Here is a 16,168-nt window from a genome sequence, read left to right as displayed (position 1 = left end):
CCCATCAATGTTTACTGAAAACAGTGGCAAGATGCCTGGCAAGCAGCAATTTTGTGGTGTGCATTAGTTGTCAATGTTGTTTTATTTATGGTTATAAGTCACCACTACATATGCGTATGATTCATTTTAGAACTGCCAACTCATTAAAAACAACAAAGATACTACAAGATGACTACCATTATCTTATTTGCAAAGAAAGTATAAGGTTCAAAGGAATAAAGTATTTCGTAATTATTTCTATTTAAATTAATAATAAACTACAATCACTAGTATATGTTCCTTCACTGATAGAGATTTTTATAAAATCCATCTGTCTATCACCAACTATCATGCAATTCTGGGTGACAAACAAACATTAACAAGCTTTAGCAGGTTTATATTAATTGTAAAGTAACGAAGAAAAGTACTCAGGGATAGCAATCACAGATTTCATCTTGTAGTAGTGAACATATCCTAAATGTATATCAGGATAAAAGCTGGATGTGGTGATGTATGTTTATGATTAGAGCATCCAGGATCCCAGGACAAGACAACTATAAGGTTAATGCTGTCCTGGATGTTGTAATAGATTCAGACTCATAGATGTGTGTGTGTGTGTGTGTGTGCGTGTGTGTGTGTGTGTGTGTGTGTGTGTCTGTCTGTCTGTCTGTCTGTCTGTGTATGGGTATATGTATGCTTAGTGTTGTAAAATTTGCATTAATAGTTTCAAATGAACCAATAATGATAAAACCTTAGAAAATGTCACACACATGAACACATATACAGATGCACACACATACACACGTTTGTTACACATGCACACACATATATACACACACACACACACACACAAAGTTTCAAAAGACTAAAGTTAGAAAGCAATGCAGTATCTGACATGGGTTGTACTTCCTGTTCAGAGACCCAGCTATAGCATACAGACTTGAGAAATCCACCCACATGTTCACAAAATATCTTATGTTAAAATACTCTGCAAAATGCTGTCCACAACACTGTTAATGTAAAGGAGTCTGTAAAAAGCCAGCACAGCTTCCTATCTGCTTTAGTCTCACCACTCTTTCCAGAACTGGCTGCTTCTCCCTGTCTTCCAAGCTGAATATTATACTTTGTTTGACAGATTCCCTTCATCTTGAAAAACAGAAAGTCCTGTATACTGGCTAGTCTAGTTCTCTAAGTCACCGCTAACTCCAGGCATCAGAGAAGAGGTAATGTCTAAGCCAGGGGTTCCTAAGGTGTTTAGTGTTTAATTTTAGTGTCATATAGTTCACCACCATCTATCCTAATGCTCTCTCAGTGTGCGTTAATATTTTGCCCACTTTACTTATTTCCATGTCTGTAGCAGTCAGAGTTCTTAATGGCTCCTGATGATAAACACAATAATGCATACTTAGGTATGTGGTCAACCTAGGGTAGTTCTGACTTGTTTCCAATGGATGGAATCAGAATAATGTGATAGGATGGCATTTCTCTAATTAGTCAACAATAAATAAGACTTACCTTTCTCTCTCTCTCTCTCTCTCTCTCTCTCTCTCTCTCTCTCTCTCTCTCATCTGACTTTTCCACATGCTGTATTGGGAGGATTGTTTGCAAGATCCAAGGTCATTCAAAAGTTGCCAAGGCACCTAGACTCTCCGTTTAATGTTCACAATGAATGTGATGCAGAGAGGAATCGTGGAGTGCATACCATCCCTAGCAGATATGCAGCTGTTGGAGACCCAGCTGGCAGCTTGAGTACATTCTATGAGAGGCTCTGAAGCAAGAGAGTTTAACCTACACAGTTTTCTAGTCTATAGATTCTGGGAGACAATAAGTGTCTCAAGCTACTAAGCTCAGGGATAGCTTGTTACAAGGTAATAGCTACCTAATACTGTATTTCACATTTAAAATAATTTATTGACCCCCCACTTCAGTAGACTTTCCTGCATAATTGGGCTCTTTTTGTACACAGGAATGTGATCTACTCACTCAGGGAGAATTTGAAAATAATGTTCTACTGGCTTTTAGTTTCCTGTGTTTATCTCCATATCTTACTCTACCCCACCCCCATCTTTCCTGTTAGATTTTTCCCTATTATTTACCTATAAATAAATCCTGTCAATTATAAGGTTTGTGGCACTTGTTTTTTCCTATCTACCACCCTTCTGCTGATCAATCTGCTGCTAACTCCCCTGTTGCTTATGAAATTGTGGCAGAATTTTTCCACCCTTTCTTTAATAAGAAATAATTTAACAGCTCCACTCCAGGAAAGTCTGCCTTCCCTGGGAACTGAGCGATTCTAGATGCCTTGAAAATTTAGTAAAACAAGAAATTGTCTGGAGTTATTGATAAGTTGAATCAAATCCAAGTCCTGAGCTGGAATAGGAAGAACAGTCCATTCCCTAGTTTACAATTTAAATGTTTCTGCTTTCATTCTCTTTGCTTGGGTTTAAAGCTATAATTCCCCTTCTAAGCATGGCTTTAGCAGCAGACAATGAATCATGTATTTTATACTTTTCATTAATTTTCATTTTCACAACATCTTCCAGTATCTTCTGCACTTTTTTTTAAACTCTCAACCCTGGGGTTATTAAGAAATGTTTTTCTTAATTTTTAATTTGAATATTTACTGATGATAGTTTAAAATAATTTTGTTTGCAGCACTACAATTAATAGGGACTATCCACATTATTTCAATTATTCAGTAGTATTGAGTATTCAAAGAACATTATAAAGCATTAATGATTAGACTAGCATGACACCAGCATGCCAAAAAACTCATTGACCAGTCGAACTACAATAAAAGCTCCCAAATGAATACACATTTATTTAATCAGCTAACTTTTCTCAGGGGCAAATTATACTGTAAGGCCTCTATAATAAGTGGTTCTGGAAGAGATGGGTATCCTAGTGCTGAAAAAACAAAACAAAACAAAACAAAAAAACAAAGAAAGATAAGGAACCAGAGCCTTATATCATCCAATACATACAAACCAGATAAAACTGAGTAACACTAACATAAAACCCGGAACTATAAAACAATGGGAGAAAACAAGGAAAGCCATGTGACAGTGATCTGGTCAAGGTGCTTTGTGTTTCCTTTAAATTTGACTCCAAAAGTTTAGGCACCAATGCAGAACATGGACATCAAGGAGCTTTACAACAAATTAAGCAATAGAGTCTTCAAGAGAACTTGAAGACTTGAGAAAATATGTGTAAGTCATACTTTGCTTAGGATTTCATGTCACAACTATATAAAGGAATCAAATCATTGTAAAAATCAAGGAATTTAATTGAAAGGGACAAATAATCTGTGCATGATTGCTTTCCAAAATAAAACATATAAATGGCAAACAGAAATTCAGCAAAAGAAAATTGTCACTTGTCACTAGGAAAATGCAACTCATAGTCACAGTAAGATCACTTCATTTTGGTCAGAATTGTTAATATACATTGCTTTTCCCTGATGACTAGGGAAACATTACATTAAGTTTTTCTTGGTCATTCAAAATTCTTCTTCCATATATATGGAGAGGGGAGAGAGAGAGAGAGAGAGAGAGAGAGAGAGGTGAAGGGAGAGAGAGAAAGAGAGAGAAAGAGAGAGAGGTGAAGGGAGAGAGAGAAAGAGAGAGAAAGAGAGGTAAGAGAGAGAGGTGAAGAGAGAGAGGGGGGAGGAGAGGGAGAAGGAGGAGGAGGAGAAGGAGAAGGAAAAGGAGGAGGAGAAGGAGAAGGAGGAGGAGGAGGAGGAAGAGGAGGAGGAGGAGGAGGAGGAGGAGGAGGAGGAGGAGGAGAAGCAGAAGGAGAAGGAGAAGAAGAAAAAGAAAGAAGGAGGAGGAGAAGAAAACCTCAGAAGGTGGAATGATCTCCCATGCTCATGGATTTGTAGGATTAACATAGTAAAAATTACAATCCTACCAAAAGCCATCTGCACATTTAATGAAATCCCAATCAAAATTCTAACACAACTCTTCACAGACATGGAAAGAACTATTTTCAATTTCATATGGTAAATCAAAACAAACAAACAAACAAACAAACAAACACCCTAGGACAGCAAAAACAACTCTTAACAACAAATAACTTCTGGGAAAAATCACCCTTGACCTCAAGCTGTATAGAGCAATAGAGATAAAAACTGTATGGTATTAGTACAGAAACAGACAGGTCGATCAATGGAATAGAATTGAAGACCCAGAAATAAATCTATACACTTATGGACACTTGATATTTGACAAAGAAACCAAAAACATACAATAGAAAGAAAATAAAACATCTTCAATAAATGGTATTCGTCTAACTGGCAGTCTGCATGTAGAAAAAATGAAAATAGATCCACATTTATCACCTTGTACAAACTCAAGTCCAAGTGGATCAAGGACTTCAACATAAAATCAGATACACTCAATCTAATAGAAGATAAAATGGGAAAGAGCCTTGAACTCATTGGCACAGGGGTAAATTTCCTAAACAGAACTCCAATGGCTTAGGCTCTAAGATCAACAATTGATAAATGGAACCTATTTATCATAAATGGAAAATATTCTGTAAAAGATACTAAGACAAATCAGCAACCTACAGATTGGGAAAACAATCTTCATTAACGCTGAATCCAATAGAAGGCTAATATCCAAAATATATATCAAACTCAAAATGAGGTTAACCTCCCCCAATACCAAATAATCCAATTGAAAATGGGGTAAAGAGCTAAGTGTGGATTTTATAACAAAAGACACTTAAAGTAATGTCCAATGTTCCTGGTCATCAGGGAAAAGCAAATAAAAGTGACCATGAGATTCCATCTTACAGCAATCAAAATGGTTAAGATCTCTCAAGTGACAGCACAGGCTGACAAAAATGTAGGGACACTCCACCATTGCTGGTGGGATTGCAAACTGGTTCAACCACTCTAGAAATCAATCTGGCTGTTCCTCAGAAAACTGAAAATAGATCTACCTGAAGATACCACTCTTGGGCATATACCCAAAAAATGTCCTACTGTACCACCAGGGCACATGCTTCACTATGTTCATAGCAGCCTTATTTGTAATATCAGAGGCTGGAATCATCCTACATGTCCCTCAACTGAAGAATGGACACAGAAAATGTGTTTCATTTACACAATGGAATACTACTGAGCTATTAAAAACAAGGATATGAATTTTGCAGGGAAATGGATGGAGCTAGAAAACATCATCTTGAGTGAGGTAACCCAGACTCAAAAAGTCATACATAGTATGTAATCACTGGTAAGTTAATATTAGCCAAAAGGGACAGAATATCTAGGATACAACCCACAGATTGTAAGAAGTTTAACAAGGAGAAATACTCAAGTGAGGATGCATTAATCCTATTTAGAAGGGGGAATAAAATAACCACAGTAGGAAGAGTGAGAGAGGGACCTAGGTAGGAGAGAGGAGGGAGAGTCTAAAAGGGGTACAGGATCAGGTAAAGGATGGAGACATGAGAGAAGCCCAGAGGATCTGCAGAATGTATGTATGTATGTATGTATGTATGTATGTATGTATGTATGTATGTATATATATGTGTGTGTATACACACACATACACACACACACACACACACACACACACACACACACACACACACACACACATATATATATATATATATATATATATATATATATATATATATATATCCTCAGTGGTTAATAGGTTGGTGAAACCCTCTGGAAAGTACCAGAGACCTGGAAGGTGATAAGATAAGAGACTCTCAGGAATCAATGAGGGTGACCTTAGCTGAAATGCCCACCTGTGGGGAGAGGGAACTTGAAGAGTTCCCCTGCAGTAGATAGAAAGTTCCTCAAGTGTAGGGATAGGATTACAAACCAACAGTCAAAATCTCTGACTCAGAATTGTTCTTGTCTAAAAGAAGTGCAGGGACAAAAATGGAGAAAAGACTGAAGGAAAGGCAATCCAGTGAACAGCCCAAGCTGGGATCCATCTCAGGGAGGGGGCACCAAAGCATGACACTATTACTGATGCTATTATGTGCTTACAGGCAGGAACCTAGCATGGCTATACTCTGAGAAGCCTATCAAGCAGATGATCTTGAAGATGCAGATACTTAACACCCAACCATTGTACTGAAGTCTGGGACCCCTTCAGTGGTAGACCCCTGGTGGAATTAGGGGAAGCCCTATAGACAGACCAACAATCTCAACTAACTTAGACCCGTAGGAGCTCTGAGACACTGAGCCACCAACCAGGCAGAATGTAGGAACTGATCTGAGGGCCCCAGCACATATATAACAGAGGACTTCCTGGTCTAACCTCAGTGGGAGAAGACATACCCAATCCTGTAGACTTGAGGCCCAGGCATGGGGAGGTCTGGTAGTGGGAAAAATCCTCTTGGAAACAGAAGGAGGAGAAATGGGATGAGGAACTATGGAAGGGGAACTTGGAGGGGGAGGCAAAAGCTCGATTGTAAATAAATAAAATAATAATAATAATAAATATTTAAAAAGTAAAAGAAATAAAAAGAAGAAGAAACCAAACAAATAATAAATTGAAGGTTTGGAGCAAAATAGAAGATAAAAGAACTCTTTTGTCTGTGGGAATGTAAATTATGGAAGCCTTCATTAAAACTATGTGGAGATTCCTTAAAATACTAAAGTAGCATACTTATATAATTTACTAATATTAATCCTAGGCATTTACAGAAAGGTATGAACTTGGGATATAAAAGAGATTTTTACATTCCTACATTCACTAATGACATGCTCACAATTGTCCATCCAAACTGTCCATCCATAGATGACAAGATCAAGAAATGTGGTGTAGACACACACACACACACATGTACACATGCACACACAAACACATATACATACACACATGATGCAAACACAGACATACACATATACATGCACACACACAAGCACATGCACGTACACACACACCCTCAAGGCTGTTCAGCCTTACAAAAGAGTAAGCCTTCTGTAATTTGCAACTACATGAATGAAATTAAAAACATTGAGATAAGTACAATAATCCAGTTGAAGAAAGGTAAAAACCCCACATGTTTTTAATTATATATAAACAATTGAACTAACAGTGCCAAATAACAAAAAATATGAGACTGGAGGGAATATTGGATGAATAGGTATATATTGTTTAAAATGAATAAATTGTTGAGTATTTATTTTCTCTGAAAATTATGAAAACACAGTCAATTGATATGTAGAGTTGCTTGACATTTCTAGGCCTTGGTTGTGAGCTTTGCCTTGATTGTTAGATTAAAGCCTAGGCTGTCCTTCTTTGGAAGTGTGGTGATGCCTGGCCTTTATCCTCTAGGCATTTACCCTATCTCCATTTTGATGAAGATGGCACTTTAGTCAGGTAGCCATGACAATAAATTGAGCCAGACAATGCACAGATATCCAGGTCTATGATTTTGCCAAAGTATGATAAAGAAGATATTGACACTACATCATAGAAGGAGGGAGGGCTAGGATTGGCCCATGCATTACTAGTCCATTTTCTTCAATAGTTATGTGAGGGGGAAGAATGGCAATATCTAGTTTTGTATTGCCCAATTCCTAAAATTGTTGTTTTAGATTTATAGTTTTGTAGTTATCTACAGCAATAAGGCAGCTTTCTTTCTTGGTCACATTGTCTCCTACCACAAAGCTGAAGTGTGACCACACCACCCTTACGTGTCAATAGGCGATTTCCAGCTCACTGACCTTCTGTGTGACCTCCTTCAGTGTTGTAACATTAGACCCGATAAAAGGCTTTTTGTTCCCTTTAAGTTATTATTTATTGTCTTCTCAGGATTAGGATCTGAGCTGGGCATTAAGATACAAGAACAGAGGTGGCAGTGACAGAGACAATTGAGTATCAATGGCCACAACAGGTAACGAGTTTGTATGTTGAGCTGCAGAAGAGGCCAAACAGAAGACTGCCTGACAGCAGAAGATGAGGTAACTGGAGAGCTAAGAACATCAAGAATGTAAGGAAGAGTTCTTTTCAGGAACTTTCCCCCTGTACCAATGTCCTCAAGGGGTACAACCACTCTGGAAATCAGTCTGGCGGTTCCTCAGAAAACTGGGCATGTCACTTCCAGAGGATCCTGCTATACCACTTCTGGGCATATACCCAGAGGATTCCCCAGCATGCAATAAGAATATGTGCTCCACTATGTTCATAGCAGCCCTATTTATAATATCCAGAACCTGGAAAGAACCCAGGTGTCCCTCAAGAGAAGAATGGATGCAAAAAATGTGGTATATCTACACAATGGAGTACTATTCAGCCATTAGAAACAATGAATTCATGAAATTCTTAGACAAATGGATGGAGCTTGAGAACATCATCCTAAGTGAGGTAACCCAGACTCAAAAGATCAATCATGGTATGCACTCACTAATAAGTGGATATTAGCCTAGAAAATTGGAATACCCAAAACATAATCCACACATCAAATGAGGTACAAGAAGAACGGAGGAGTGGCCCCTGGTTCTGGAAAGACTCAGTGTAGCAGTATAAGGCAAAACCAGAACAGGGAAGTGGGAAGGGGTGGGTGGGAAAACAGGGGGAGGGAAGGGGGCTTATGGGACTTTCAGGGAGTCGGGGGCCAGAAAAGGGGAAATCATTTGAAATGTAAATAAAAAATATATCGAATTAAAAAAACAATGCAAGAAAGAAGGGCAGTGGGAGCAGGAAGACGGCAGGAAAATGGAGACAAATGAGATGAGACAGTGAGCACAGAGTGGGCTGATATTTTTAAAATCTGCATTAATCTTTGATCTACATAATTTTGTTTTGCTTCATGGACACTTTGGCTCAGAAGCATAGTCTGAGTGTGGGTCATTATAGTCTCAGTGGTCATAAAAGCATGGATGGCATGTGGTGTTCTCATGAAAATGTCAAAAGCTTGCACGCAACCATTTGCCAAACACCAAATGGTCTATCTCTAGCCAAAATGATAAAATAATAAGTCTGTAGGTTTGTGTGTGTGTGTGTGTGTGTGCAGATATCATTATACAAGAGTCCAAGTGAAAGAACTATTAAATGTTATTTGGAATGGCCTCAACAGAACAAACCAAAAATGGTGTCAGTCATGCTAAATTCAAATGATGGTTTGCCGTTTATTTGACCTCTGGGAGGTGAGGAGAGAAAGACAGCCAGAGAGAGGCAAAGACAGGGAAACAAAGAAACAGGAAGATCTCCAAGTAAGGTAGTTTTAGCTGACATGATAGAAACTTTTCTTCAGTTGTTACCCTGAATAAAATAAAATAACTTTGAAATGCCTGTCATGGCCAATTATTCCTTATTTGAGTTTACTCAGGCCATTTTCTGTCCACAAAGACTAGTTATCCTGTTCAACTTATCATAATACTTGTTCCATGTTATAGACTGAAAGTCTTCCCAGTTCTAGAAATTTTAGTCAAAGACAATTAGGTCTTTGTGCTAAATTTGTTCAAGAGTTTTGTTGTTGTTGTTTTGACAGCCGTAGGCAAAAGTACTCCTTATATTTTGCTTTTTTGTTTATTTGTTTGCTTGTTTCTTTCCTCCAGAAATTTGCCTAGAAACATTGCCAATTTTCATGTTTATTTCTAGTTTGCATTATAATGAAAAGATTCTGCTTTAAACAATTTTTTTGTAAATCTCAGTATCCTCTTAAAGGTTTGCATGAAGTATTTATTTTCCTAACATCTAATCAAATCTAACATCGAATCTCTCTATTTCCTAAAGCAAATGAGAAATTTATTTTCTGTTATTAATTGATATCCTTTCCATTAAAAGCATGCAAGGACTCCAGGGCACTTATAAAAAGTTGAACTTTTGTTGAGAGTTCTTTGGAATTTGGTATACATATGATATTTTTATTTTCTATCCCTTCATAGTCTCTGAGGGGACATGGTTTTATTAGTGAATATTAATTGCCAAGTTGATAAGATCTAGAATCATCTACAGGACTATTTTCTGTGCATGTTGATTAAGTTAGCCATAGGCTAGTCCCATGAGGGATTATCCAGACTGCATTAACTGAGATGGAAACATCAACCTGAAGTGTGATCAGCACTATTCCATGGGCTGAGACTTTGGATAGAATGAAGATGAGAAATAGCCCTCAGCACTAGTCTTCATCAGTTTTGCTTCCTACATACAGAAGCAATGTGATCAGTCAACTCATGCTTACAGAGCCAGAGTGCAGATATCCGGAGCACATCTCCTTGTAAAAGAATAAACCTACTTTATTCATCAGGACAACAGGAAATGTGCACTGAAGACAATACCCTAACCATCAAAGTCTCTATCATGAGACAATGTAAATTAATTTGAATGGAGAAAACCAGATGCTTAAGCAGGAGTTCTTTGCTCAAAACAATAGCCTTGAAAAGTAATTTTTCAGAGTTTTTTTCAATGAAGTATACTGAGGCTACCATAGCAGTTGACCAAGCAGGGCAGGCTATATCTTTAGATGGCTGCAAAACTTGTCAATATCTCTCACATCGTACTGTTTTTTGAGGCCTCTAAAGGCAAGATTGAGGACGTCGTGGAGTTTTGGTTCTAGTTTCAGAGAGGAGTTGAGGAAAGACAATATGTGGTATGGTCCCTGAAAAACAGGCTCTGAAAAGCTACTGTGTAAGGAAATGAAGAGGAAGCTTAGTTGCAGTGAAAACCCCAGAGAGTTGGGGATGCCAGGACCATGTTATATTTGTTGAAGAAAACAGCAGGTATGGAATGAGCTTGGCCAAGATGAATGCTGTGTGCACTAGGGGAAGCAAAGCTGCATGAGCGGATATCTAAATCCTATGAAGTGCAGAAGATTCTTTCATGAACCCCACATACTAACATGGGGTGCAGAATTTGTTGTCTACCTTCTGGGTTGTTTTTTGCTCTGGTCTGATCTCTTCTTGAAAAGTCCCATTTATCTATTTTGGAATACAAATGTCCTATCTCTGGTATTCATTGTCAGGAATGTATATTTTCAAATTTTATGATTTCACAGTTAGACTGTGTGTGTCTCAGAAAAGACTGGGAACACAGACTTGTAATGCCGGAGCTGTGGGAGACCTTGGGACTTTTTGACAGTAGACTGTATATGTGCATTTTGCGTTATGACATGTCATGACCATATGGGGCTAAGGAAATGAAGGGCATAGCTTAAATATTACATGTGTAGGTGTCGAGTTGACAAGGGATGGAGTTATGATGACTATTATGCATTGTCAACTTGAGATTGTCTAAGCTTACTTACAAGATAAGACTCTGGAGACAAGATTACATATATATTTTTTAATGAGGTGGAAATACCCACATTAACTGTGGGTGCTTCCTTACACAGACTGTGTTATTGGACTACACATGAGCAAGAGAGCAAACATTTATTGTTCTGTTCCCTCTCTTCACATGCACTGTGAACCACTCCCTCAAGTGCCAGTCATCATGATTTCCCCACACCATAGAAGGTATTTATTTATTTATTTATTTATTCATTTATTCATTTATTCATTTATTCATTTACATACTTAATTATTGTTTCTTGGTTTATCTGTTGGTTTTTTGAGACAAGATTTCTCTGTGTAACTCTAGCTGTCCTGGAACTCACTCTGTAGCTCAGGCTGGCCTCAAACTCGGAAATCTGCCTGCCTCTGCCTCCCATGTGTTAGGATTAAAGGCCTGTGCAACCACTGCCCAGCTGATGGTACTTTTATTCTTTTAGGGCAAAGTAAGTAATTTTCTTAAGTTACCAGTGTTGTGGTAGTTTATGACAGCAGCAGACAAGCATAGATAATATTCTGTTGCTTTTGTGCTACAATTGGGAAGAAAAAAATTATTGCATCTAGAAGCCATACTCTTTTGGTGTACCTTCTGGGGATCTATCCTAAAACTTCTCTGGCTAAGATATTTTGCATGTATAGGTTCTGCCAAGGGATAAAGTAAGCATCCTAAGATTTTAGAAAGACCATTTAGATAATCTCTCTAGGTGCTATTCTTTCATTTTCTTCTCTGAGAACTTGTCTTTCTCCAATGGCATTGGATTATTTATAACCTTAATTAGGATTAAACACTGAACAGGTTGTACCAATCTTAAGCACCACTATCATCTCCCTGTGAGGAGGGTATGGGAATCTGGCCATCTCCTTGAAACAGACATACAAATTACAAAAGTAGCATATGTACTCAGAAGACAAATGAGTATCTGAATAACTTACTGTGCTGCACATAATTGTTAGTCTAAGTTCATTCAACTTCTGGGTGGGAGTGTTCACGCATAGTTACTATACTGGAACTTTTAATTAATTTTAACAGTCTGTGAAGTCTAGTACCTATTATTTTGACACTGTTACGTGTTTTAACCTTTGCAATATGTATGTTTATGTCTTGTTGCCTTTCGCAGAGAAACTGAATTTGATTTACTCTATAGAAACAGAGCCCAAAGGAAAAAGGAAGACGGGGTAATTTTGTGAGAAATTGAAATGTATCTCTCTGATGATTTTGGCCAGATCTTCTAATGTGGCAAGTTTGCTTATTTCAGCAAATAGGAATTGAATGTCTACTAAGGGTGCAGTACATCACACACTATTTTAAGTTTTGTGGGTGGAGTTAAAGATGGTCTTTACCCTTCAGGAGCTTGCATTCTGACAGATTGTTTGTTATCCCACGTTATGTGCCTCCTACTCTCTTCTCCATCTTCATGTTTCCTTCTTTTCTCATGTTCTGCCTTTCATTCTGCTGCTCAATCTTTCCCTCTATGCACAGTCTTTTCCAACTTCAGGGTTGTTACCTTCTAATTTGGTCTTTAGCAAACTAAGTGTCCATATGTCCCTTACTAGTTACTTTTTATGATAGTTCCCACCCATAAAGGATTCTATCCTTCATTATAATGAATAAGTTATGGACAAGGGCATTGAAGTTCAAGAAAGCAATGTTTATAGATCTAGCTTACTACAAGAGAGTAAAGAATATTACAAAAACTTTTCAATCAACATTATAAAATACTTTTCAATTGTATGCATTGTATTTCAATATTCTTTCTGTGATTGTGGTACAGCCCTTCATCATATGCTAGGTGATGATCCTCAGAGCCAGACTATTTTAAGCAGTTATCATTTTAGGATTAGAAACCATGTCATATTCATCTGTCCTCTGTCCTGGTAGAACATTCAGAGGACTTAATTGCTGCTTCATACTAGCTGATGCTAATGACCCTCACATCAAACACTGACAAAAGATAGTGCTTTGGAGCAGGGCAGAGCAGAGCAAGGCAGATGGACACTGAAAAGCAGGTTCTTCTGGTAAACCCGTCAGTAGAGTTTGCACATTTTGCAAATCCCCACGCTAATCATATGTGATGGACATGGCAAATGATATAACAACACTGCATCTCTCACCCCTCTTCTATGCCTGTCATTTTAAGTTGTGGGCTTCATTCAATGAAGATGGAAATGAAGCACCAACTGTGGGAGGAAGAATTGCCATTTCTTTCAAAGACAAATTGATTTGGCCTTTACTGCTGCTGTTTAAGGATGTGCAGGATCTTTCCCAACATGCATAGCTGCTCTTTGATTCAAGAATGGCATCGGTTTTTTTTTCCTTCATCACCTGGGCTCATGTTTCTAGGAGGATGTGTTAAAGACGTGTCACAGATGTGTCATGTTAGCTTAAAGGTGGTGCTGGGGCTCGTTACATCAGTAATGAGGTCATAGATTTGATGCTGGTGATACAATTCTGAATTAACTCAGACTTGATGTTTTACTTCAGAAGGAAGTGTTTTCTTTCCCTCTTATGAAAATTATAATCTATTTTCTACTTTTTTTCGATGATACATACTGAAAACAACTGTTCAATTCAATTGAACTTCTCAAGCTAGTTGCCACAGATTGACATGTGACCATTATGGTCCATTTTCCTGTAGGGACAGGAAAGAAGATTAATCAGATGATCTGTTTAGGGTTATATATCTATCGAATACAAAGGTTTCAGAACAAGAGAAAAACAATCTCCAAATGAATAGTGGATATCATTATTTAAATTAATTCTGAGAAATGAAATATTAAAAATTGTTCCCAGATTATGTGGAAGGTTTCTGTTTTTGTTTGTTTGGTATAATTAAGATTAACAGTGAACTTGAATATCCTGTCTTCTTGTGTCTACTATTGAGTATAATTTACTTCCCATAAAGTCTTTTTCCAAACTCACTCTTTCTGGTGTTGATCTTCCCTTTTTTGATCCTGAAGGTGTCACAGACAGCAAAGGCTTAGGGTTCTCATGCTGTCACAATAGTGACAAACCCTAGCTCCCTTTTAAAACATTGGTGGCACAGGGATAAGAAAATGTTAGCCATTTATTTGACAGAGTTATAACAAATGAGCTAAAGCAAGAGAGGTATTTATAAATTAGAAAAGATGGTATAATTCTAGTTATTATTTTTATTATCCTTCCTTGGCTGTGGGTTCTGACAGGCCTTAATATAGTACTCCATTTGCATTATATTAATGTGTCCATTTGCAAATTGCTTTCTAAGCTTTCCCAAGCCCTTTTCATGACTTATAAACTCTCCAAGGACAGGACTATATCTTCTGTTTTCTTTATGTCCAGTACCTCCAGCTCGCAATTTAGTGTACTGGCAAAGATATCATTCTGAATATAAAGTACCCTGGGAAACAATCGAAGAAAAATTACTCCACATCATCCACAGACTGTGACAACAAACAGGATATCATGGTTCAGTCAGAAAAATAAGTTCATGGCTGGACAATCCATCTACAAACTATAGCAGTCTTGATATGAAGTCACAGGGCCAATAGGAAATTGCACTAGCAATAGACTTTCAGGGTTAAGTGGTAAAAAACAAGGGTGTTTCTTGGACACTGCCCCTTCCTGTGTTAGAGTATGTGGAGATCAAGGCCTCACCTTTGGAGATCTGATCCGTCAAGGGTCCCGTATCTCTTCCATTTAGTCCTTGGGATTGTTGTTGAGTATGTATTGCTTTTGCATGATCTCTGACGACAGAAATAATACTCAAGTCACAAAGCAGATAACATACATTACATATAACTACAAATAGGCGGTATATGAAAAATGAATTAGAACCAACAAAAAAGCAAATGGAAAGGGTGCAAGAAATTCCAAAATAGTACATTTTATAAACAATAGGCTACAGCTCATAAGAGGTACCAATATCTTCCTCAGTTTTCTGGATTGCCTCAGAATACATCACTACTACCTAGAGACATGCCAATATTGGTTCTTACTCGTAAAATGCTTACATGTATACAAAGGGAATTGTTGCCAAGGGAATGGTTTTTACAAATGAGAAAGTAAAAGTGAGCTGGAAAAGGCATGTTCTCAAAGGTTGCATTCATTTTACAGTACTTATTTTCATTTTTGAATATGATATTTTTGAAAATTTTATGCTTGAATCTTTGAAAATTTTATGTTTAGAGACTGTTATCATATTATTTCACCACCCCTCCCCTAACTTATTGAGATGCCCCCATTCCCTCACTTATTCCCAAATCTCTCATCCAGGAAGGAGAGGACACAGTGAATCCTAGCCCCATCTATGGCTCAATGTTTAGTGACTCAGTCTGTGTAGGCCTTAAGCAGCACATACATTTGGAGTGATTTTATGAATTCCATGTTTATCTCAAACTGCTAAGATGTCAATCCATGATCAACCTTCTTTCCCATTTTCTCTCTTACATTCTTTCCATGCACTCTTTCTCAGTGTTCCCAGGACCCTTTAGGAGGTTACATTATAAAAACAATGACTTCCTGTAACCCTTTATAACTACACGCTCCTGTTCCCCATCTCCTGTCCCATGACCCAAGCCATTTATAAATAATCCTCCATTTCTAAGATGTCATTTCAAAAAATGTTATATAATAGAATCATATAATTTGCAGATTTTTAAAAAGGTTTATTTATTATTATATGTAAGTACATTGTAGCTGTCTTCAGACACACTAGAAGAGGTAATCTGATTTCATTATGGATGGTTGTAAGTCACCATGTGGGTGTTGGGATTTGAACTCAGGACCTTTGGAAGAGCAATCAGTGCTCTTAACCTCTGAGCCATCTCTCCAGCCTCAATTTGCAGATTTTAAACATTGGTCTTCATTATTTAACATAACTTCTAAAGATCTACTAGGCTTATAATATTAAATTTTTCTGATAATTAATATTTCAGGGAATGCAAATTCTATATTTATTCAAA

The sequence above is a fragment of the Apodemus sylvaticus genome, chromosome 15 (genome assembly GCF_947179515.1).
Source record: "Apodemus sylvaticus chromosome 15, mApoSyl1.1, whole genome shotgun sequence".
Lineage (NCBI taxonomy): Eukaryota > Metazoa > Chordata > Mammalia > Rodentia > Muridae > Apodemus > Apodemus sylvaticus.
Note: the sequence above shows the minus strand (reverse complement) of the source record.